At 45.6% G+C, this 24146-nt stretch overlaps 11 pseudogenes; all 11 read right to left on the bottom strand.

The window, feature by feature from the left end:
• Positions 1-761: 761 nt before the first annotated feature.
• LOC130286749 (U2 spliceosomal RNA) lies at positions 762-1026 on the bottom strand (annotated as a pseudogene).
• A 1456-nt stretch (positions 1027-2482) lies between these two features.
• LOC130285649 (U2 spliceosomal RNA) lies at positions 2483-2746 on the bottom strand (annotated as a pseudogene).
• Positions 2747-4224: 1478 nt separating this feature from the next.
• LOC130289661 (U2 spliceosomal RNA) lies at positions 4225-4489 on the bottom strand (annotated as a pseudogene).
• Positions 4490-5947: 1458 nt separating this feature from the next.
• On the bottom strand, positions 5948-6211 carry LOC130287632 (U2 spliceosomal RNA; annotated as a pseudogene).
• A 1456-nt stretch (positions 6212-7667) lies between these two features.
• LOC130289200 (U2 spliceosomal RNA) lies at positions 7668-7931 on the bottom strand (annotated as a pseudogene).
• A 1467-nt stretch (positions 7932-9398) lies between these two features.
• LOC130289340 (U2 spliceosomal RNA) lies at positions 9399-9663 on the bottom strand (annotated as a pseudogene).
• Positions 9664-11108: 1445 nt separating this feature from the next.
• On the bottom strand, positions 11109-11372 carry LOC130285648 (U2 spliceosomal RNA; annotated as a pseudogene).
• Positions 11373-18466: 7094 nt separating this feature from the next.
• Positions 18467-18724, bottom strand: LOC130289924 (U2 spliceosomal RNA; annotated as a pseudogene).
• A 1447-nt stretch (positions 18725-20171) lies between these two features.
• LOC130288227 (U2 spliceosomal RNA) lies at positions 20172-20436 on the bottom strand (annotated as a pseudogene).
• A 1459-nt stretch (positions 20437-21895) lies between these two features.
• LOC130288489 (U2 spliceosomal RNA) lies at positions 21896-22163 on the bottom strand (annotated as a pseudogene).
• A 1462-nt stretch (positions 22164-23625) lies between these two features.
• Positions 23626-23889, bottom strand: LOC130287210 (U2 spliceosomal RNA; annotated as a pseudogene).
• Between the last annotated feature and the right edge of the window lie 257 nt (positions 23890-24146).

Below are 24146 nucleotides of genomic sequence, written 5' to 3'. Positions count from 1 at the left end.
GTCAGCAACTCCATATACATTTTTTTTTCTTCATGCTTCTTTCTTCATCCTTTTTTCTTTCTGTCATTCAGACTTTCATTCATTCGATCTCTCTCACTCACTTGCTTTAACTCATTTGTTCTCACTCACTCACTCACTCAATCACTCACTCACTCATTCACTCTCACTCACTCTCACTCTCTCACTCACTCGCTCACTAAGTCAGTCTCTCTCTCTCTCTCTTTTTCTTTTTATATATATTTTTTTCCGTCTTCTTCTTCTTCTTCTTCAGACCCTGTCATAGCACTAATGCCTTTCCAATACCACCAGCAGATGGAGACACTCCATTGCAACATTGGTTGTGAGCAGCAGTTTCTAAAAACAAATGCCTCATGGCGGATTTCCCATCCATCAATGGATGGTAAATTTTGTTTTTATCATTCACTGACCACAGAAACCAATGCATGGTCAAGCAACAGCAATGACACACCCTTGTGTATAGGCATGAGACCCTCACGTCATTTAACAGGATTCAGCACCACCCACAAGACAGCTACCTGTCATGTCATGTCAAACCTGCACAGGTGTGCTAGATTATTATTATTTAGTTTTATTTTATTTTTTTACACCAATCAGTGTGCAAACATGGTCATTAAAACGCTAAATGAATAGACGTTCATAAACCAGTCAGTGCAACTCATCATTTTGGTCTCCAATTCTCAATCTCAAATTCTCACCCACGGAGGATTAAATGAGAATCTTTCTTGTTTAACACTGGAATGGGGTGGTGCACTGTTCACTACCCGAAGATACTGCCACATCGGGTCAATGCATAGGGCGACAGAAGCAAGCTTCCAAATCAGCTCCCTTTCTCAAAAATCCATTTAATTTATGGTCCCCAGATAGGGAACGTATGTATCAGTATGTGCTCACAAGTCACCCAAGTGCAAGTATTCACACAAAAAAAAAACATGCCTCAGGATGCGATCTGTCACAAGATCCTTTCTTTTTTTACACTTGATCTAAGCCAAAAGGCCTAGAGGGGATAACCGGGAAAGGGGTGGACCCAACCATGTCCCCTTCATGAGCACTCACATTACTCATAGGAATGGAAGGAAGGCTGGCAGCCAACCAGCCTCCCATACACTCTCTGGGTGGGTGGCAGTCAGCCACCCATACATACATACAGCACAGGCTAAACCCACATCATCACTTAAAAAAAAGGACAGGCGGCCATTGAACTCTGATGGAGCATTTAGCAATGCAATCCATAGCCTGGCTTTTGCCTGAACCCCCATCACTCCTCCTCTTGCATATAAGACAATATTTCAGATCTGCATATGAAAACAACACGCCTACCTTTGTTGCACATAGCTGCCTGCCTGTCTCTAGTTACCCCACTGGCTGTAGCTGCGTCCCTTCTGACATGGAATAACACCAACTGTAACGATAAACTGAAAATTAACAGTATAAACCTGCATCATTTTGGACTCTGGTATTTGCTGAATCCGGGTGACCTGACAATCGATGGTGGTGCCGCTGGTGATTCTGGCCTTCTTGGAATCTGTTGGGCCTATGTGTTAGCTCACACATCACTTGGGTATCCATGGTAACTACCACAACATGGTCATCTGCAGTTTACATCTAGCCCTAGAAGTGGCATTGAATGGCATTTTAAAAGTGCTAAGGGTCCTGGTGCAATAATCCTCCCATGAGGATCAGCCTCAACGGCTTTGTAGATTGCACTCATGTCAGCAACTCCATATACATTTTTTTTTCTTCATGCTTCTTTCTTCATCCTTTTTTCTTTCTGTCATTCAGACTTTCATTCATTCGATCTCTCTCACTCACTTGCTTTAACTCATTTGTTCTCACTCACTCACTCACTCAATCACTCACTCACTCATTCACTCTCACTCACTCTCACTCTCTCACTCACTCGCTCACTAAGTCAGTCTCTCTCTCTCTCTTTTTCTTTTTATATATATTTTTTTCCGTCTTCTTCTTCTTCAGACCCTGTCATAGCACTAATGCCTTTCCAATACCACCAGCAGATGGAGACACTCCATTGCAACATTGGTTGTGAGCAGCAGTTTCTAAAAACAAATGCCTCATGGCGGATTTCCCATCCATCAATGGATGGTAAATTTTGTTTTTATCATTCACTGACCACAGAAACCAATGCATGGTCAAGCAACAGCAATGACACACCCTTGTGTATAGGCATGAGACCCTCACGTCATTTAACAGGATTCAGCACCACCCACAAGACAGCTACCTGTCATGTCATGTCAAACCTGCACAGGTGTGCTAGATTATTATTATTTAGTTTTATTTTATTTTTTTACACCAATCAGTGTGCAAACATGGTCATTAAAACGCTAAATGAATAGACGTTCATAAACCAGTCAGTGCAACTCATCATTTTGGTCTCCAATTCTCAAACTCAAATTCTCACCCACGGAGGATTAAATGAGAATCTTTCTTGTTTAACACTGGAATGGGGTGGTGCACTGTTCACTACCCGAAGATACTGCCACATCGGGTCAATGCATAGGGCGACAGAAGCAAGCTTCCAAATCAGCTCCCTTTCTCAAAAATCCATTTAATTTATGGTCCCCAGATAGGGAACGTATGTATCAGTATGTGCTCACAAGTCACCCAAGTGCAAGTATTCACACAAAAAAAAACGTGCCTCAGGATGCGATCTGTCGCAAGATCCTTTCTTTTTTTACACTTGATCTAAGCCAAAAGGCCTAGAGGGGATAACCGGGAAAGGGGTGGACCCAACCATGTCCCCTTCATGAGCACTCACATTACTCATAGGAATGGAAGGAAGGCTGGCAGCCAACCAGCCTCCCATACACTCTCTGGGTGGGTGGCAGTCAGCCACCCATACATACATACAGCACAGGCTAAACCCACATCATCACTTAAAAAAAAGGACAGGCGACCATTGCACTCTGATGGAGCATTTAGCAATGCAATCCATAGCCTGGCTTTTGCCTGAACCCCCATCACTCCTCCTCTTGCATATAAGACAATATTTCAGATCTGCATATGAAAACAACACGCCTACCTTTGTTGCACATAGCTGCCTGCCTGTCTCTAGTTACCCCACTGGCTGTAGCTGCGTCCCTTCCGACATGGAATAACACCAACTGTAACGATAAACTGAAAATTAACAGTATAAACCTGCATCATTTTGGACTCTGGTATTTGCTGAATCCGGGTGACCTGACAACCGATGGTGGTGCCGCTGGTGATTCTGGCCTTCTTGGAATCTGTTGGGCCTATGTGTTAGCTCACACATCACTTGGGTATCCATGGTAACTACCACAACATGGTCATCTGCAGTTTACATCTAGCCCTAGAAGTGGCATTGAATGGCATTTTAAAAGTGCTAAGGGTCCTGGTGCAATAATCCTCCCATGAGGATCAGCCTCAACGGCTTTGTAGATTGCACTCATGTCAGCAACTCCATATACATTTTTTTTTCTTCATGCTTCTTTCTTCATCCTTTTTTCTTTCTGTCATTCAGGCTTTCATTCATTCGATCTCTCTCACTCACTTACTTTAACTCATTTGTTCTCACTCACTCACTCACTCACTCAATCACTCACTCACTCATTCACTCTCACTCACTCTCACTCTCTCACTCACTCGCTCACTAAGTCAGTCTCTCTCTCTCTCTCTCTCTTTTTCTTTTTATATATATTTTTTTCCGTCTTCTTCTTCTTCTTCTTCTTCTTCAGACCCTGTCATAGCACTAATGCCTTTCCAATACCACCAGCAGATGGAGACACTCCATTGCAACATTGGTTGCGAGCAGCAGTTTCTAAAAACAAATGCCTCATGGCGGATTTCCCATCCATCAATGGATGGTAAATTTTGTTTTTATCATTCACTGACCACAGAAACCAATGCATGGTCAAGCAACAGCAATGACACACCCTTGTGTATAGGCATGAGACCCTCACGTCATTTAACAGGATTCAGCACCACCCACAAGACAGCTACCTGTCATGTCATGTCAAACCTGCACAGGTGTGCTAGATTATTATTATTTAGTTTTATTTTATTTTTTTACACCAATCAGTGTGCAAACATGGTCATTAAAACGCTAAATGAATAGACGTTCATAAACCAGTCAGTGCAACTCATCATTTTGGTCTCCAATTCTCAAACTCAAATTCTCACCCACGGAGGATTAAATGAGAATCTTTCTTGTTTAACACTGGAATGGGGTGGTGCACTGTTCACTACCCGAAGATACTGCCACATCGGGTCAATGCATAGGGCGACAGAAGCAAGCTTCCAAATCAGCTTCCTTTCTCAAAAATCCATTTAATTTATGGTCCCCAGATAGGGAACGTATGTATCAGTATGTGCTCACAAGTCACCCAAGTGCAAGTATTCACACAAAAAAAAACGTGCCTCAGGATGCGATCTGTCGCAAGATCCTTTCTTTTTTTTACACTTGATCTAAGCCAAAAGGCCTAGAGGGGATAACCGGGAAAGGGGTGGACCCAACCATGTCCCCTTCATGAGCACTCACATTACTCATAGGAATGGAAGGAAGGCTGGCAGCCAACCAGCCTCCCATACACTCTCTGGGTGGGTGGCAGTCAGCCACCCATACATACATACAGCACAGGCTAAACCCACATCATCACTTAAAAAAAGGACAGGCGACCATTGCACTCTGATGGAGCATTTAGCAATGCAATCCATAGCCTGGCTTTTGCCTGAACCCCCATCACTCCTCCTCTTGCATATAAGACAATATTTCAGATCTGCATATGAAAACAACACGCCTACCTTTGTTGCACATAGCTGCCTGCCTGTCTCTAGTTACCCCACTGGCTGTAGCTGCGTCCCTTCCGACATGGAATAACACCAACTGTAACGATAAACTGAAAATTAACAGTATAAACCTGCATCATTTTGGACTCTGGTATTTGCTGAATCCGGGTGACCTGACAACCGATGGTGGTGCCGCTGGTGATTCTGGCCTTCTTGGAATCTGTTGGGCCTATGTGTTAGCTCACACATCACTTGGGTATCCATGGTAACTACCACAACATGGTCATCTGCAGTTTACATCTAGCCCGTGGCATTGAATGGCATTTTAAAAGTGCTAAGGGTCCTGGTGCAATAATCCTCCCATGAGGATCAGCCTCAACGGCTTTGTAGATTGCACTTATGTCAGCAACTCCATATACATTTTTTTTTCTTCATGCTTCTTTCTTCATCCTTTTTTCTTTCTGTCATTCAGACTTTCATTCATTCGATCTCTCTCACTCACTTGCTTTAACTCATTTGTTCTCACTCACTCACTCACTCACTCAATCACTCACTCACTCATTCACTCTCACTCACTCTCACTCTCTCACTCACTCGCTCACTAAGTCAGTCTCTCTCTCTCTCTCTCTTTTTCTTTTTATATATATTTTTTTCCGTCTTCTTCTTCTTCAGACCCTGTCATAGCACTAATGCCTTTCCAATACCACCAGCAGATGGAGACACTCCATTGCAACATTGGTTGTGAGCAGCAGTTTCTAAAAACAAATGCCTCATGGCGGATTTCCCATCCATCAATGGATGGTAAATTTTGTTTTTATCATTCACTGACCACAGAAACCAATGCATGGTCAAGCAACAGCAATGACACACCCTTGTGTATAGGCATGAGACCCTCACGTCATTTAACAGGATTCAGCACCACCCACAAGACAGCTACCTGTCATGTCATGTCAAACCTGCACAGGTGTGCTAGATTATTATTATTTAGTTTTATTTTATTTTTTTACACCAATCAGTGTGCAAACATGGTCATTAAAACGCTAAATGAATAGACGTTCATAAACCAGTCAGTGCAACTCATCATTTTGGTCTCCAATTCTCAAACTCAAATTCTCACCCACGGAGGATTAAATGAGAATCTTTCTTGTTTAACACTGGAATGGGGTGGTGCACTGTTCACTACCCGAAGATACTGCCACATCGGGTCAATGCATAGGGCGACAGAAGCAAGCTTCCAAATCAGCTCCCTTTCTCAAAAATCCATTTAATTTATGGTCCCCAGATAGGGAACGTATGTATCAGTATGTGCTCACAAGTCACCCAAGTGCAAGTATTCACACAAAAAAAAACATGCCTCAGGATGCGATCTGTCGCAAGATCCTTTCTTTTTTTACACTTGATCTAAGCCAAAAGGCCTAGAGGGGATAACCGGGAAAGGGGTGGACCCAACCATGTCCCCTTCATGAGCACTCACATTACTCATAGGAATGGAAGGAAGGCTGGCAGCCAACCAGCCTCCCATACACTCTCTGGGTGGGTGGCAGTCAGCCACCCATACATACATACAGCACAGGCTAAACCCACATCATCACTTAAAAAAAAGGACAGGCAACCATTGGACTCTGATGGAGCATTTAGCAATGCAATCCATAGCCTGGCTTTTGCCTGAACCCCCATCACTCCTCCTCTTGCATATAAGACAATATTTCAGATCTGCATATGAAAACAACACGCCTACCTTTGTTGCACATAGCTGCCTGCCCGTCTCTAGTTACCCCACTGGCTGTAGCTGCGTCCCTTCCGACATGGAATAACACCAACTGTAACGATAAACTGAAAATTAACAGTATAAACCTGCATCATTTTGGACTCTGGTATTTGCTGAATCCGGGTGACCTGACAACCGATGGTGGTGCCGCTGGTGATTCTGGCCTTCTTGGAATCTGTTGGGCCTATGTGTTAGCTCACACATCACTTGGGTATCCATGGTAACTACCACAACATGGTCATCTGCAGTTTACATCTAGCCCTAGAAGTGGCATTGAATGGCATTTTAAAAGTGCTAAGGGTCCTGGTGCAATAATCCTCCCATGAGGATCAGCCTCAACGGCTTTGTAGATTGCACTCATGTCAACAACTCCATATACATTTTTTTTTCTTCATGCTTCTTTCTTCATCCTTTTTTCTTTCTGTCATTCAGACTTTCATTCATTCGATCTCTCTCACTCACTTGCTTTAACTCATTTGTTCTCACTCACTCACTCACTCAATCACTCACTCACTCATTCACTCTCACTCACTCTCTCACTCACTCGCTCACTAAGTCAGTCTCTCTCTCTCTCTTTTTCTTTTTATATATATTTTTTTCCGTCTTCTTCTTCTTCTTCTTCAGACCCTGTCATAGCACTAATGCCTTTCCAATACCACCAGCAGATGGAGACACTCCATTGCAACATTGGTTGTGAGCAGCAGTTTCTAAAAACAAATGCCTCATGGCGGATTTCCCATCCATCAATGGATGGTAAATTTTGTTTTTATCATTCACTGACCACAGAAACCAATGCATGGTCAAGCAACAGCAATGACACACCCTTGTGTATAGGCATGAGACCCTCACGTCATTTAACAGGATTCAGCACCACCCACAAGACAGCTACCTGTCATGTCATGTCAAACCTGCACAGGTGTGCTAGATTATTATTATTTAGTTTTATTTTATTTTTTTACACCAATCAGTGTGCAAACATGGTCATTAAAACGCTAAATGAATAGACGTTCATAAACCAGTCAGTGCAACTCATCATTTTGGTCTCCAATTCTCAAACTCAAATTCTCACCCACGGAGGATTAAATGAGAATCTTTCTTGTTTAACACTGGAATGGGGTGGTGCACTGTTCACTACCCGAAGATACTGCCACATCGGGTCAATGCATAGGGCGACAGAAGCAAGCTTCCAAATCAGCTCCCTTTCTCAAAAATCCATTTAATTTATGGTCCCCAGATAGGGAACGTATGTATCAGTATGTGCTCACAAGTCACCCAAGTGCAAGTATTCACACAAAAAAAAACGTGCCTCAGGATGCGATCTGTCGCAAGATCCTTTCTTTTTTTACACTTGATCTAAGCCAAAAGGCCTAGAGAGGATAACCGGGAAAGGGGTGGACCCAACCATGTCCCCTTCATGAGCACTCACATTACTCATAGGAATGGAAGGAAGGCTGGCAGCCAACCAGCCTCCCATACACTCTCTGGGTGGGTGGCAGTCAGCCACCCATACATACATACAGCACAGGCTAAACCCACATCATCACTTAAAAAAAGGACAGGCGACCATTGCACTCTGATGGAGCATTTAGCAATGCAATCCATAGCCTGGCTTTTGCCTGAACCCCCATCACTCCTCCTCTTGCATATAAGACAATATTTCAGATCTGCATATGAAAACAACACGCCTACCTTTGTTGCACATAGCTGCCTGCCTGTCTCTAGTTACCCCACTGGCTGTAGCTGCGTCCCTTCCGACATGGAATAACACCAACTGTAACGATAAACTGAAAATTAACAGTATAAACCTGCATCATTTTGGACTCTGGTATTTGCTGAATCCGGATGACCTGACAACCGATGGTGGTGCCGCTGGTGATTCTGGCCTTCTTGGAATCTGTTGGGCCTATGTGTTAGCTCACACATCACTTGGGTATCCATGGTAACTACCACAACATGGTCATCTGCAGTTTACATCTAGCCCGTGGCATTGAATGGCATTTTAAAAGTGCTAAGGGTCCTGGTGCAATAATCCTCCCATGAGGATCAGCCTCAACGGCTTTGTAGATTGCACTCATGTCAGCAACTCCATATACATTTTTTTTTCTTCATGCTTCTTTCTTCATCCTTTTTTCTTTCTGTCATTCAGACTTTCATTCATTCGATCTCTCTCACTCACTTGCTTTAACTCATTTGTTCTCACTCACTCACTCACTCAATCACTCACTCACTCATTCACTCTCACTCACTCTCACTCTCTCACTCACTCGCTCACTAAGTCAGTCTCTCTCTCTCTCTCTCTCTTTTTCTTTTTATATATATTTTTTTCCGTCTTCTTCTTCTTCTTCTTCTTCTTCAGACCCTGTCATAGCACTAATGCCTTTCCAATACCACCAGCAGATGGAGACACTCCATTGCAACATTGGTTGTGAGCAGCAGTTTCTAAAAACAAATGCCTCATGGCGGATTTCCCATCCATCAATGGATGGTAAATTTTGTTTTTATCATTCACTGACCACAGAAACCAATGCATGGTCAAGCAACAGCAATGACACACCCTTGTGTATAGGCTTGAGACCCTCACGTCATTTAACAGGATTCAGCACCACCCACAAGACACTACCTGTCATGTCATGTCAAACCTGCACAGGTGTGCTAGATTATTATTATTTAGTTTTATTTAATTTTTTTACACCAATCAGTGTGCAAACATGGTCATTAAAACGCTAAATGAATAGACGTTCATAAACCAGTCAGTGCAACTCATCATTTTGGTCTCCAATTCTCAAACTCAAATTCTCACCCACGGAGGATTAAATGAGAATCTTTCTTGTTTAACACTGGAATGGGGTGGTGCACTGTTCACTACCCGAAGATACTGCCACATCGGGTCAATGCATAGGGCGACAGAAGCAAGCTTCCAAATCAGCTCCCTTTCTCAAAAATCCATTTAATTTATGGTCCCCAGATAGGAAACGTATGTATCAGTATGTGCTCACAAGTCACCCAAGTGCAAGTATTCACACAAAAAAAAAACGTGCCTCAGGATGCGGTCTGTCGCAAGATCCTTTCTTTTTTTACACTTGATCTAAGCCAAAAGGCCTAGAGGGGATAACCGGGAAAGGGGTGGACCCAACCATGTCCCCTTCATGAGCACTCACATTACTCATAGGAATGGAAGGAAGGCTGGCAGCCAACCAGCCTCCCATACACTCTCTGGGTGGGTGGCAGTCAGCCACCCATACATACATACAGCACAGGCTAAACCCACATCATCACTTAAAAAAAGGACAGGCGACCATTGCACTCTGATGGAGCATTTAGCAATGCAATCCATAGCCTGGCTTTTGCCTGAACCCCCATCACTCCTCCTCTTGCAGATAAGACAATATTTCAGATCTGCATATGAAAACAACACGCCTACCTTTGTTGCACATAGCTGCCTGCCTGTCTCTAGTTACCCCACTGGCAGTAGCTGCGTCCCTTCCGACATGGAATAACACCAACTGTAACGATAAACTGAAAATTAACAGTATAAACCTGCATCATTTTGGACTCTGGTATTTGCTTAATCCGGGTGACCTGACAACCGATGGTGGTGCCGCTGGTGATTCTGGCCTTCTTGGAATCTGTTGGGCCTATGTGTTAGCTCACACATCACTTGGGTATCCATGGTAACTACCACAACATGGTCATCTGCAGTTTACATCTAGCCCTAGAAGTGGCATTGAATGGCATTTTAAAAGTGCTAAGGGTCCTGGTGCAATAATCCTCCCATGAGGATCAGCCTCAACGGCTTTGTAGATTGCACTCATGTCAGCAACTCCATATACATTTTTTTTTCTTCATGCTTCTTTCTTCATCCTTTTTTCTTTCTGTCATTCAGACTTTCATTCATTCGATCTCTCTCACTCACTTGCTTTAACTCATTTGTTCTCACTCACTCACTCACTCATTCACTCTCACTCACTCTCACTCTCTCACTCACTCGCTCACTAAGTCAGTCTCTCTCTCTCTCTTTTTCTTTTTATATATATTTTTTTCCGTCTTCTTCTTCTTCTTCTTCAGACCCTGTCATAGCACTAATGCCTTTCCAATACCACCAGCAGATGGAGACACTCCATTGCAACATTGGTTGTGAGCAGCAGTTTCTAAAAACAAATGCCTCATGGCGGATTTCCCATCCATCAATGGATGGTAAATTTTGTTTTTATCATTCACTGACCACAGAAACCAATGCATGGTCAAGCAACAGCAATGACACACCCTTGTGTATAGGCATGAGACCCTCATGTCATTTAACAGGATTCAGCACCACCCACAAGACAGCTACCTGTCATGTCATGTCAAACCTGCACAGGTGTGCTAGATTATTATTATTTAGTTTTATTTTATTTTTTTACACCAATCAGTGTGCAAACATGGTCATTAAAACGCTAAATGAATAGACGTTCATAAACCAGTCAGTGCAACTCATCATTTTGGTCTCCAATTCTCAAACTCAAATTCTCACCCACGGAGGATTAAATGAGAATCTTTCTTGTTTAACACTGGAATGGGGTGGTGCACTGTTCACTACCCGAAGATACTGCCACATCGGGTCAATGCATAGGGCGACAGAAGCAAGCTTCCAAATCAGCTCCCTTTCTCAAAAATCCATTTAATTTATGGTCCCCAGATAGGGAACGTATGTATCAGTATGTGCTCACAAGTCACCCAAGTGCAAGTATTCACACAAAAAAAAACGTGCCTCAGGATGCGATCTGTCGCAAGATCCTTTCTTTTTTTACACTTGATCTAAGCCAAAAGGCCTAGAGGGGATAACCGGGAAAGTGGTGGACCCAACCATGTCCCCTTCATGAGCACTCACATTACTCATAGGAATGGAAGGAAGGCTGGCAGCCAACCAGCCTCCCATACACTCTCTGGGTGGGTGGCAGTCAGCCACCCATACATACATACAGCACAGGCTAAACCCACATCATCACTTAAAAAAAGGACAGGCGACCATTGCACTCTGATGGAGCATTTAGCAATGCAATCCATAGCCTGGCTTTTGCCTGAACCCCCATCACTCCTCCTCTTGCATATAAGACAATATTTAAGATCTGCATATGAAAACAACACGCCTACCTTTGTTGCACATAGCTGCCTGCCTGTCTCTAGTTACCCCACTGGCTGTAGCTGTGTCCCTTCCGACATGGAATAACACCAACTGTAACGATAAACTGAAAATTAACAGTATAAACCTGCATCATTTTGGACTCTGGTATTTGCTGAATCCGGGTGACCTGACAACCGATGGTGGTGCCGCTGGTGATTCTGGCCTTCTTGGAATCTGTTGGGCCTATGTGTTAGCTCACACATCACTTGGGTATCCATGGTAACTACCACAACATGGTCATCTGCAGTTTACATCTAGCCCTAGAAGTGGCATTGAATGGCATTTTAAAAGTGCTAAGGGTCCTGGTGCAATAATCCTCCCATGAGGATCAGCCTCAACGGCTTTGTAGATTGCACTCATGTCAGCAACTCCATATACATTTTTTTTTCTTCATGCTTCTTTCTTCATCCTTTTTTCTTTCTGTCATTCAGACTTTCATTCATTCGATCTCTCTCACTCACTTGCTTTAACTCATTTGTTCTCACTCACTCACTCACTCACTCAATCACTCACTCACTCATTCACTCTCACTCACTCTCACTCTCTCACTCACTCGCTCACTAAGTCAGTCTCTCTCTCTCTCTCTCTTTTTCTTTTTATATATATTTTTTTCCGTCTTCTTCTTCTTCTTCAGACCCTGTCATAGCACTAATGCCTTTCCAATACCACCAGCAGATGGAGACACTCCATTGCAACATTGGTTGTGAGCAGCAGTTTCTAAAAACAAATGCCTCATGGCGGATTTCCCATCCATCAATGGATGGTAAATTTTGTTTTTATCATTCACTGACCACAGAAACCAATGCAGGGTCAAGCAACAGCAATGACACACCCTTGTGTATAGGCATGAGACCCTCACGTCATTTAACAGGATTCAGCACCACCCACAAGACAGCTACCTGTCATGTCATGTCAAACCTGCACAGGTGTGCTAGATTATTATTATTTAGTTTTATTTTATTTTTTTACACCAATCAGTGTGCAAACATGGTCATTAAAACGCTAAATGAATAGACGTTCATAAACCAGTCAGTGCAACTCATCATTTTGGTCTCCAATTCTCAAACTCAAATTCTCACCCACGGAGGATTAAATGAGAATCTTTCTTGTTTAACACTGGAATGGGGTGGTGCACTGTTCACTACTGTCACGATTCGGCTGGCAGGAGGTGGATCCTCTGTGCCAGAGAGGGATTGGCGTGGACCGTGCTAGTGGACCGGTTCTAAGTTACTACTGGTTTTCACCAGAGCCCGCCGCAAAGCGGGATGGTCTTGCAGCGGCGGTAGTAACCAGGTCGTATCCACTAGCAACGGCTCAACCTCTCTGACTGCTGAAGATAGGCGCGGTACAAGGGAGTAGACAAGAGCAAGGTCGGACGTAGCAGAAGGTCGGGGCAGGCAGCAAGGATCGTAGTCAGGGGCAACGGCAGGAGGTCTGGAACACAGGCTAGGAACACACAAGGGAACGCTTTCACTGGCACGATGGCAACAAGATCCGGCGAGGGAGTGCAGGGGAAGTGAGGTATACATAGGGAGTGCACAGGTGAACACACTAATTAGACCAACTGCGCCAATCAGCGGCGCAGTGGCCCTTTAAATCGCAGAGACCCGGCGCGCGCGCGCCCTAAGGAGCGGGGCCGCGCGCGCCGTGACAGGACCGACGGAGAGCGAGTCAGGTACGGGAGCCGGGGTGCGCATCGCTAGCGGGCGCCACCCGCATCGCGAATCGCATCCCGGCTGGGGGCGGTATCGCAGCGCACCCGGTCAGTAGATCTGACCGGGGCGCTGCAGTAGCGAGGATGTTGCGAGCGCTCCGGGGAGGAGCGGGGACCCGGAGCACTCGGCGTAACAGTACCCCCCCCTTGGGTCTCCCCCTCTTCTTGGAGCCTGAGAACCTGAGGACCAGACTTTTGTCTAGGATGTTGTCCTCAGGTTCCCAGGATCTCTCTTCAGGTCCACAGCCCTCCCAATCAACCAAAAAGAATTTTTTCCCTCTGACCGTCTTGGAGGCCAGTATCTCCTTCACGGAGAAGATGTCAGAAGAACCGGAAACAGGAGTGGGAGAAACAAGTTTGGGAGAGAAACGGTTGATGATGAGTGGTTTAAGGAGAGAGACATGAAAGGCAGGAAGAAGAAGAGGAAGAAGAAGTTTGTAAGAGACAGGATTAATTTGGCACAAGACTTTGAAAGGACCAAGATAGCGTGGTCCCAGTTTGTAACTGGGGACACGAAAGCGGACATATTTAGCGGAGAGCCATACCTTGTCTCCGGGAGCAAAAATGGGGGGAGCTCTTCTTTTCTTATCGGCAAACTTTTTCATGCGAGATGAAGCCTGTAAAAGAGAATTTTGGGTCTCTTTCCATATGGTGGAAAGATCACGAGTCACTTCATCCACAGCGGGCAAACCAGAGGGCAAGGGAATAGGGAGGGGGGGAAGAGGGTGACGGCCGTACACCACGAAAAATGGGGATTTAGCAGAAGATTCAGAGACTCTGAAGTTGTACGAGAATTCGGCCCATGGTAGAAGATCTGCCCAGTCATCCTGGCGGGAGGAAACAAAATGCCGTAAATAGGACCAGGACCTGGTTAATTCTTTCTACTTGCCCATTGGATTGAGGATGATAAGCAGAAGAGAAGTTTAATTTAATCTTGAGTTGTTTACAGAGAGCCCTCCAGAATTTTGACACGAATTGGACGCCTCTATCCGAGAAGATCTGCGTGGGCAAACCGTGAAGACGAAAAATGTGTACAAAAAATAGTTTTGCCAACTGAGGCGCTGAAGGAAGACCAGGAAGAGGAATAAAATGTGCCATCTTGGAAAATCGATCAACGACCACCCAAACAACAGTGTTGCCACGGGATGGGGGTAGGTCTGTAATAAAGTCCATACCAATCAGAGACCAAGGCTGTTCGGGGACAGGCAGAGGATGAAGGAGACCAGCAGGCTTCTGGCGAGGAGTCTTATCCCGGGCACAGACAGTACAGGCCCGCACAAAATCAACAACATCCGTCTCCAGAGTCGGCCACCAATAGAAACGAGAGATGAGTTACAAGGACTTTTTGATGCCCGCATGGCCTGCGAGGTGGGAGGAGTGACCCCATTTAAGAATCCCGAGACGTTGGCGTGGAGAAACGAAGGTCTTCCCTGGAGGAGTTTGCCTGATGGAGACTGGAGAAGTGGAGATCAGACAGTCAGGAGGAATGATGTGTTGCGGAGAGACCTCTACTTCCGAGGCATCCGAGGAACGAGAGAGAGCATCGGCCCTAATGTTCTTATCGGCAGGGCGAAAATGAATTTCAAAGTTAAAATGGGCAAAGAACAACGACCACCTGGCCTGGCGAGGATTCAGCCGTTGGGCAGACTGGAGATAGGAGAGATTCTTGTGATCGGTGTAAATAATAACTGGAAATTTTGATCCCTCCAGCAGATGCCTCCATTCCTCAAGTGCCAATTTAATGGCCAGTAGTTCTCGATCCCCGATGGAGTAGTTCCTCTCCGCCGGAGAGAAGGTCCTAGAAAAAAAACCACAAGTAACAGCATGCCCGGAAGAATTTTTTTGTAGAAGGACCGCTCCAGCTCCCAAAGAGGAGGCATCAACCTATAATAGGAAGGGTTTAGATGGGTCAGGTCTGGAGAGCACGGGAGCAGAAGAAAAGGCAGACTTGAGATGTTTAAATGCGTCTTCCGCTTGGGGAGACCAGGACTTAGGATTGGCATTCTTCTTGGTTAAAGCCACGATAGGAGCCACAATAGTGGAAAAATGTGGAATAAATTGTCTGTAATAATTGGCGAACCCCAAAAAACGTTGGATAGCACGGAGTCCGGAGGGGCGTGGTCAATCTAAGACGGCAGAGAGTTTATCTGGGTCCATTTGTAGTCCCTGGCCAGAGACCAAGTATCCTAGGAAAGGAAGAGATTGACATTCAAACAGACATTTCTCCATTTTGGCATAAAGTTGATTGTCTCGAAGTCTCTGAAGAACGATGCGGACATGCTGGCGATGTTCTTCTAAGTTGGCAGAAAAAATCAGAATATCGTCCAGATACACAACAACACAGGAATATAAGAGATCACGAAAAATTTCATTAACAAAGTCTTGGAAGACGGCAGGGGCGTTGCACAGGCCAAAGGGCATGACCAGATACTCAAAGTGTCCATCTCTGGTGTTAAATGCAGTTTTCCATTCGTCCCCCTCCCTGATGCGGATGAGATTATAAGCACCTCTTAAGTCCAGTTTGGTAAAGATGTGGGCACCTTGAAGGCGATCAAAGAGTTCTGAGATAAGAGGTAGGGGGTAGCGGTTCTTTACCGTGATTTTATTAAGTCCGCGGTAATCAATGCAAGGACGTAGGGAGCCATCTTTTTTGGACACAAAGAAAAATCCAGCTCCGGCAGGAGAGGAGGATTTGCGGATAAACCCCTTTTTTAAATTTTCCTGGATGTATTCAGACATAGCAAGAGTCTCTGGGGCGGACAGAGGATAAATTCTGCCCCGGGGTGGAGTAGTGCCCGGGAGGAGGTCAATAGGACAGTCATAAGGCCTGTGAGGAGGTAAAGTCTCAGCTTGCTTTTTGCAAAATACGTCAGCATAGTCCATATAAGCCTTAGGGAGACCGGTTACAGGGGGAACCACAGGGTCACGGCAGGGAGTACTGGGAACCGGTTTAAGACAGTCCTTGAAACAAGAAGTACCCCAGCTCTTGATCTCTCCTGTGGACCAATCAAGGGTTGGGGAATGGCGTTGAAGCCACGGTAGTCCAAGGAGAATTTCGGAAGTGCAATTGGGGAGGACCAAAAACTAAATTTTTTCGTGATGAGGTCCGATGCACATTAGGAGGGGCTCCGTGCGGTAACGCACGGTACAGTCCAATCTTTCATTGTTAACACAATTGATGTAGAGGGGTCTGGCGAGACTGGTCACCGGGATGTTGAACCTGTTGATGAGAGAGGCCAAAATAAAATTTCCTGCAGATCCGGAATCCAAGAAGGCCATAGTAGAGAAGGAGAAGGTAGAGGCAGATATCCGCACAGGCACAGTAAGGCGTGGAGAAGCAGAGTTGACATCAAGAACTGTCTCACTTTTGTGCGGAGTCCGCGTACGTCTTTCCAGGCGGGGAGGACGGATAGGACAATCCTTCAGGAAGTGTTTGGTACCGGCACAGTACAGGCAAAGATTCTCCATGCGGCGTCGTGTCCTCTCTTGAGGTGTCAAGCGAGACCGGTCAACATGCATAGCCTCCACGGCGGGAGGCACAGGAACGGATTGCAGAGGACCAGAGGAGAGAGGAGCTGGGGAGAAAAAAACACCTCGTGCGAACAAAGTCCATATCCTGGCGGAGCTCCTGACGCCTTTCGGAAAAACGCATGTCAATGCGAGTGGCTAGATGAATGAGTTCATGCAGGTTAGCAGGAATTTCTCGTGCGGCCAGAACATCTTTAATGTTGCTGGATAGGCCTTTTTTAAAGGTCGCGCAGAGGGCCTCATTATTCCAGGATAATACGGAAGCAAGAGTACGGAATTGGATGGCGTACTCGCCAACGGAAGAATTACCCTGGACCAGGTTCAGCAGGGCAGTCTCAGCAGAAGAGGCTCGGGCAGGTTCCTCAAAGACACTTCGAATTTCCGAGAAGAAGGAGTGTACAGAGGCAGTGACGGGGTCATTGCGGTCCCAGAGCGGTGTGGCCCATGACAGAGCTTTCCCAGACAGAAGGCTGACTACGAAAGCCACCTTAGACCTTTCAGTAGGAAACTGGTCCGACATCATCTCCAAGTGCAGGGAACATTGTGAAAGAAAGCCACGGCAAAACTTAGAGTCCCCATCAAATTTATCCGGCAAGGATAGTCGTAGGCCGGAAGCGGCCACTCGCTGCGGAGGAGGTGCAGGAGCTGGCGGAGGAGATGATTGCTGAAGCTGTGGTAGTAGCTGCTGTAGCATCACGGTCAGTTGAGACAGCTGGTGGCCTTGTTGCGCTATCTGTTGCGACTGCTGGGCGACCACCGTGGTGAGGTCGGCGATAAATGGCAGTGGAACTTCAGCGGGATCCATGGCCGGATCTACTGTCACGATTCGGCTGGCAGGAGGTGGATCCTCTGTGCCAGAGAGGGATTGGCGTGGACCGTGCTAGTGGACCGGTTCTAAGTTACTACTGGTTTTCACCAGAACCCGCCGCAAAGCGGGATGGTCTTGCAGCGGCGGTAGTAACCAGGTCGTATCCACTAGCAACGGCTCAACCTCTCTGACTGCTGAAGAAAGGCGCGGTACAAGGGAGTAGACAAGAGCAAGGTCGGACGTAGCAGAAGGTCGGGGCAGGCAGCAAGGATCGTAGTCAGGGGCAACGGCAGGAGGTCTGGAACACAGGCTAGGAACACACAAGGGAACGCTTTCACTGGCACGATGGCAACAAGATCCGGCGAGGGAGTGCAGGGGAAGTGAGGTATACATAGGGAGTGCACAGGTGAACACACTAATTAGACCAACTGCGCCAATCAGCAGCGCAGTGGCCCTTTAAATCGCAGAGACCCGGCGCGCGCGCCCTAGGGAGCGGGGTCGCGCGCGCCGGGACAGGACCGACGGAGAGCGAACCAGGTACGGGAGCCGGGGTGCGCATCGCGAGCGGGCGCCACCCGCATCGCGAATCGCATCCCGGCTGGGGGCGGTATCGCAGCGCACCCGGTCAGTAGATCTGACCGGGGCGCTGCAGTAGCGAGGATGTTGCGAGCGCTCCGGGGAGGAGCGGGGACCCGGAGCGCTCGGCGTAACAACTACCCGAAGATACTGCCACATCGGGTCAATGCATAGGGCGACAGAAGCAAGCTTCCAAATCAGCTCCCTTTCTCAAAAATCCATTTAATTTATGGTCCCCAGATAGGGAACGTATGTATCAGTATGTGCTCACAAGTCACCCAAGTGCAAGTATTCACACAAAAAAAAACGTGCCTCAGGATGCGATCTGTCGCAAGATCCTTTCTTTTTTTACACTTGATCTAAGCCAAAAGGCCTAGAGGGGATAACCGGGAAAGGGGTGGACCCAACCATGTCCCCTTCATGAGCACTCACATTACTCATAGGAATGGAAGGAAGGCTGGCAGCCAACCAGCCTCCCATACACTCTCTGGGTGGGTGGCAGTCAGCCACCCATACATACATACAGCACAGGATAAACCCACATCATCACTTAAAAAAAGGACAGGCGACCATTGCACTCTGATGGAGCATTTAGCAATGCAATCCATAGCCTGGCTTTTGCCTGAACCCCCATCACTCCTCCTCTTGCATATAAGACAATATTTCAGATCTGCATATGAAAACAACACGCCTACCTTTGTTGCACATAGCTGCCTGTCTGTCTCTAGTTACCCCACTGGCTGTAGCTGCGTCCCTTCCGACATGGAATAACACCAACTGTAACGATAAACTGAAAATTAACAGTATAAACCTGCATCATTTTGGACTCTGGTATTTGCTGAATCCGGGTGACCTGACAACCGATGGTTGTGCCGCTGGTGATTCTGGCCTTCTTGGAATCTGTTGGGCCTATGTGTTAGCTCACACATCACTTGGGTATCCATGGTAACTACCACAACATGGTCATCTGCAGTTTACATCTAGCCCTAGAAGTGGCATTGAATGGCATTTTAAAAGTGCTAAGGGTCCTGGTGCAATAATCCTCCCATGAGGATCAGCCTCAACGGCTTTGTAGATTGCACTCATGTCAGCAACTCCATATACATTTTTTTTTCTTCATGCTTCTTTCTTCATCCTTTTTTCTTTCTGTCATTCAGACTTTCATTCATTCGATCTCTCTCACTCACTTGCTTTAACTCATTTGTTCTCACTCACTCACTCAATCACTCACTCACTCATTCACTCTCACTCACTCTCTCACTCACTCGCTCACTAAGTCAGTCTCTCTCTCTCTCTCTCTTTTTCTTTTTATATATATTTTTTTCCGTCTTCTTCTTCTTCTTCTTCTTCTTCAGACCCTGTCATAGCACTAATGCCTTTCCAATACCACCAGCAGATGGAGACACTCCATTGCAACATTGGTTGTGAGCAGCAGTTTCTAAAAACAAATGCCTCATGGCGGATTTCCCATCCATCAATGGATGGTAAATTTTGTTTTTATCATTCACTGACCACAGAAACCAATGCATGGTCAAGCAACAGCAATGACACACCCTTGTGTATAGGCATGAGACCCTCACGTCATTTAACAGGATTCAGCACCACCCACAAGACAGCTACCTGTCATGTCATGTCAAACCTGCACAGGTGTGCTAGATTATTATTATTTAGTTTTATTTTATTTTTTTACACCAATCAGTGTGCAAACATGGTCATTAAAACGCTAAATGAATAGACGTTCATAAACCAGTCAGTGCAACTCATCATTTTGGTCTCCAATTCTCACCCACGGAGGATTAAATGAGAATCTTTCTTGTTTATCACTGGAATGGGGTGGTGCACTGTTCACTACCCGAAGATACTGCCACATCGGGTCAATGCATAGGGCGACAGAAGCAAGCTTCCAAATCAGCTCCCTTTCTCAAAAATCCATTTAATTTATGGTCCCCAGATAGGGAACGTATGTATCAGTATGTGCTCACAAGTCACCCAAGTGCAAGTATTCACACAAAAAAAAAAGGTGCCTCAGGATGCGATCTGTCGCAAGATCCCTTCTTTTTTTACACTTGATCTAAGCCAAAAGGCCTAGAGGGGATAACCGGGAAAGGGGTGGACCCAACCATGTCCCCTTCATGAGCACTCACATTACTCATAGGAATGGAAGGAAGGCTGGCAGCCAACCAGCCTCCCATACACTTTCTGGGTGGGTGGCAGTCAGCCACCCATACATACATACAGCACAGGCTAAACCCACATCATCACTTAAAAAAAGGACAGGCGACCATTACACTCTGATGGAGCATTTAGCAATGCAATCCATAGCCTGGCTTTTGCCTGAACCCCCATCACTCCTCCTCTTGCATATAAGACAATATTTCAGATCTGCATATGAAAACAACACGCCTACCTTTGTTGCACATAGCTGCCTGCCTGTCTCTAGTTACCCCACTGGCTGTAGCTGCGTCCCTTCCGACATGGAATAACACCAACTGTAACGATAAACTGAAAATTAACAGTATAAACCTGCATCATTTTGGACTCTGGTATTTGCTGAATCCGGGTGACCTGACAACCGATGGTGATGCCGCTGGTGATTCTGGCCTTCTTGGAATCTGTTGGGCCTATGTGTTAGCTCACACATCACTTGGGTATCCATGGTAACTACCACAACATGGTCATCTGCAGTTTACATCTAGCCCGTGGCATTGAATGGCATTTTAAAAGTGCTAAGGGTTCTGGTGCAATAATCCTCCCATGAGGATCAGCCTCAAAGGCTTTGTAGATTGCACTCATGTCAGCAACTCCATATACATTTTTTTTTCTTCATGCTTCTTTCTTCATCCTTTTTTCTTTCTGTCATTCAGACTTTCATTCATTCGATCTCTCTCACTCACTTGCTTTAACTCATTTGTTCTCACTCACTCACTCACTCACTCAATCACTCACTCACTCATTCACTCTCACTCACTCTCACTCTCTCACTCACTCGCTCACTAAGTCAGTCTCTCTCTCTCTCTCTTTTTCTTTTTATATATATTTTTTTCCGTCTTCTTCTTCTTCTTCAGACCCTGTCATAGCACTAATGCCTTTCCAATACCACCAGCAGATGGAGACACTCCATTGCAACATTGGTTGTGAGCAGCAGTTTCTAAAAACAAATGCCTCATGGCGGATTTCCCATCCATCAATGGATGGTAAATTTTGTTTTTATCATTCACTGACCACAGAAACCAATGCATGGTCAAGCAACAGCAATGACACACCCTTGTGTATAGGCATGAGACCCTCACGTCATTTAACAGGATTCAGCACCACCCACAAGACAGCTACCTGTCATGTCATGTCAAACCTGCACAGGTGTGCTAGATTATTATTATTTAGTTTTATTTTATTTTTTTACACCAATCAGTGTGCAAACATGGTCATTAAAACGCTAAATGAATAGACGTTCATAAACCAGTCAGTGCAACTCATCATTTTGGTCTCCAATTCTCAAACTCAAATTCTCACCCACGGAGGATTAAATGAGAATCTTTTTTGTTTAACACTGGAATGGGGTGGTGCACTGTTCACTACCCGAAGATACTGCCACATCGGGTCAATGCATAGGGCGACAGAAGCAAGCTTCCAAATCAGCTCCCTTTCTCAAAAATCCATTTAATTTATGGTCCCCAGATAGGGAACGTATGTATCAGTATGTGCTCACAAGTCACCCAAGTGCAAGTATTCACACAAAAAAAAAAAAACGTGCCTCAGGATGCGATCTGTCGCAAGATCCTTTCTTTTTTTACACTTGATCTAAGCCAAAAGGCCTAGAGGGGATAACCGGGAAAGGGGTGGACCCAACCATGTCCCCTTCATGAGCACTCACATTACTCATAGGAATGGAAGGAAGGCTGGCAGCCAACCAGCCTCCCATACACTCTCTGGGTGGGTGGCAGTCAGCCACCCATACATACATACAGCACAGGCTAAACCCACATCATCACTTAAAAAAAGGACAGGCGACCATTGCACTCTGATGGAGCATTTAGCAATGCAATCCATAGCCTGGCTTTTGCCTGAACCCCCATCACTCCTCCTCTTGCATATAAGACAATATTTCAGATCTGCATATGAAAACAACACGCCTACCTTTGTTGCACATAGCTGCCTGCCTGTCTCTAGTTACCCCACTGGCTGTAGCTGCGTCCCTTCCAACATGGAATAACACCAACTGTAACGATAAACTGAAAATTAACAGTATAAACCTGCATCATTTTGGACTCTGGTATTTGCTGAATCCGGGTAACCTGACAACCGATGGTGGTGCCGCTGGTGATTCTGGCCTTCTTGGAATCTGTTGGGCCTATGTGTTAGCTCACACATCACTTGGGTATCCATGGTAACTACCACAACATGGTCATCTGCAGTTTACATCTAGCCCTAGAAGTGGCATTGAATGGCATTTTAAAAGTGCTAAGGGTCCTGGTGCAATAATCCTCCCATGAGGATCAGCCTCAACGGCTTTGTAGATTGCACTCATGTCTGCAACTCCATATACATTTTTTTTTCTTCATGCTTCTTTCTTCATCCTTTTTTCTTTCTGTCATTCAGACTTTCATTCATTCGATCTCACTCACTCACTTGCTTTAACTAATTTGTTCTCACTCACTCACTCAATCACTCACTCACTTATTCACTCTCACTCACTCTCACTCTCTCACTCACTCGCTCACTAAGTCAGTCTCTCTCTCTCTCTCTCTCTCTTTTTCTTTTTATATATATTTTTTTCCGTCTTCTTCTTCTTCTTCAGACCCTGTCATAGCACTAATGCCTTTCCAATACCACCAGCAGATGGAGACACTCCATTGCAACATTGGTTGTGAGCAGCAGTTTCTAAAAACAAATGCCTCATGGCGGATTTCCCATCCATCAATGGATGGTAAATTTTGTTTTTATCATTCACTGACCACAGAAACCAATGCATGGTCAAGCAACAGCAATGACACACCCTTGTGTATAGGCATGAGACCCTCACGTCATTTAACAGGATTCAGCACCACCCACAAGACAGCTACCTGTCATGTCATGTCAAACCTGCACAGGTGTGCTAGATTATTATTATTTAGTTTTATTTTATTTTTTTACACCAATCAGTGTGCAAACATGGTCATTAAAACGCTAAATGAATAGACGTTCATAAACTAGTCAGTGCAACTCATAATTTTGGTCTCCAATTCTCAAACTCAAATTCTCACCCACGGAGGATTAAATGAGAATCTTTCTTGTTTAACACTGGAATGGGGTGGTGCACTGTTCACTACCCGAAGATACTGCCACATCGGGTCAATGCATAGGGCGACAGAAGCAAGCTTCCAAATCAGCTCCCTTTCTCAAAAATCCATTTAATTTATGGTCCCCAGATAGGGAACATATGTATCAGTATGTGCTCACAAGTCACCCAAGTGCAAGTATTCACACAAAAAAAAACGTGCCTCAGGATGCGATCTGTCGCAAGATCCTTTCTTTTTTTACACTTGATCTAAGCCAAAAGGCCTAGAGGGGATAACCGGGAAAGGGGTGGACCCAACCATGTCCCCTTCATGAGCACTCACATTACTCATAGGAATGGAAGGAAGGCTGGCAGCCAACCAGCCTCCCATACACTCTCTGGGTGGGTGGCAGTCAGCCACCCATACATACATACAGCACAGGCTAAACCCACATCATCATTTAAAAAAAGGACAGGCGACCATTGCACTCTGATGGAGCATTTAGCAATGCAATCCATAGCCTGGCTTTTGCCTGAACCCCCATCACTCCT

This window comes from Hyla sarda, chromosome 8 (genome assembly GCF_029499605.1).
Source record: "Hyla sarda isolate aHylSar1 chromosome 8, aHylSar1.hap1, whole genome shotgun sequence".
Lineage (NCBI taxonomy): Eukaryota > Metazoa > Chordata > Amphibia > Anura > Hylidae > Hyla > Hyla sarda.
Note: the sequence above shows the minus strand (reverse complement) of the source record. Positions and strands in the feature narration are given on the sequence as shown.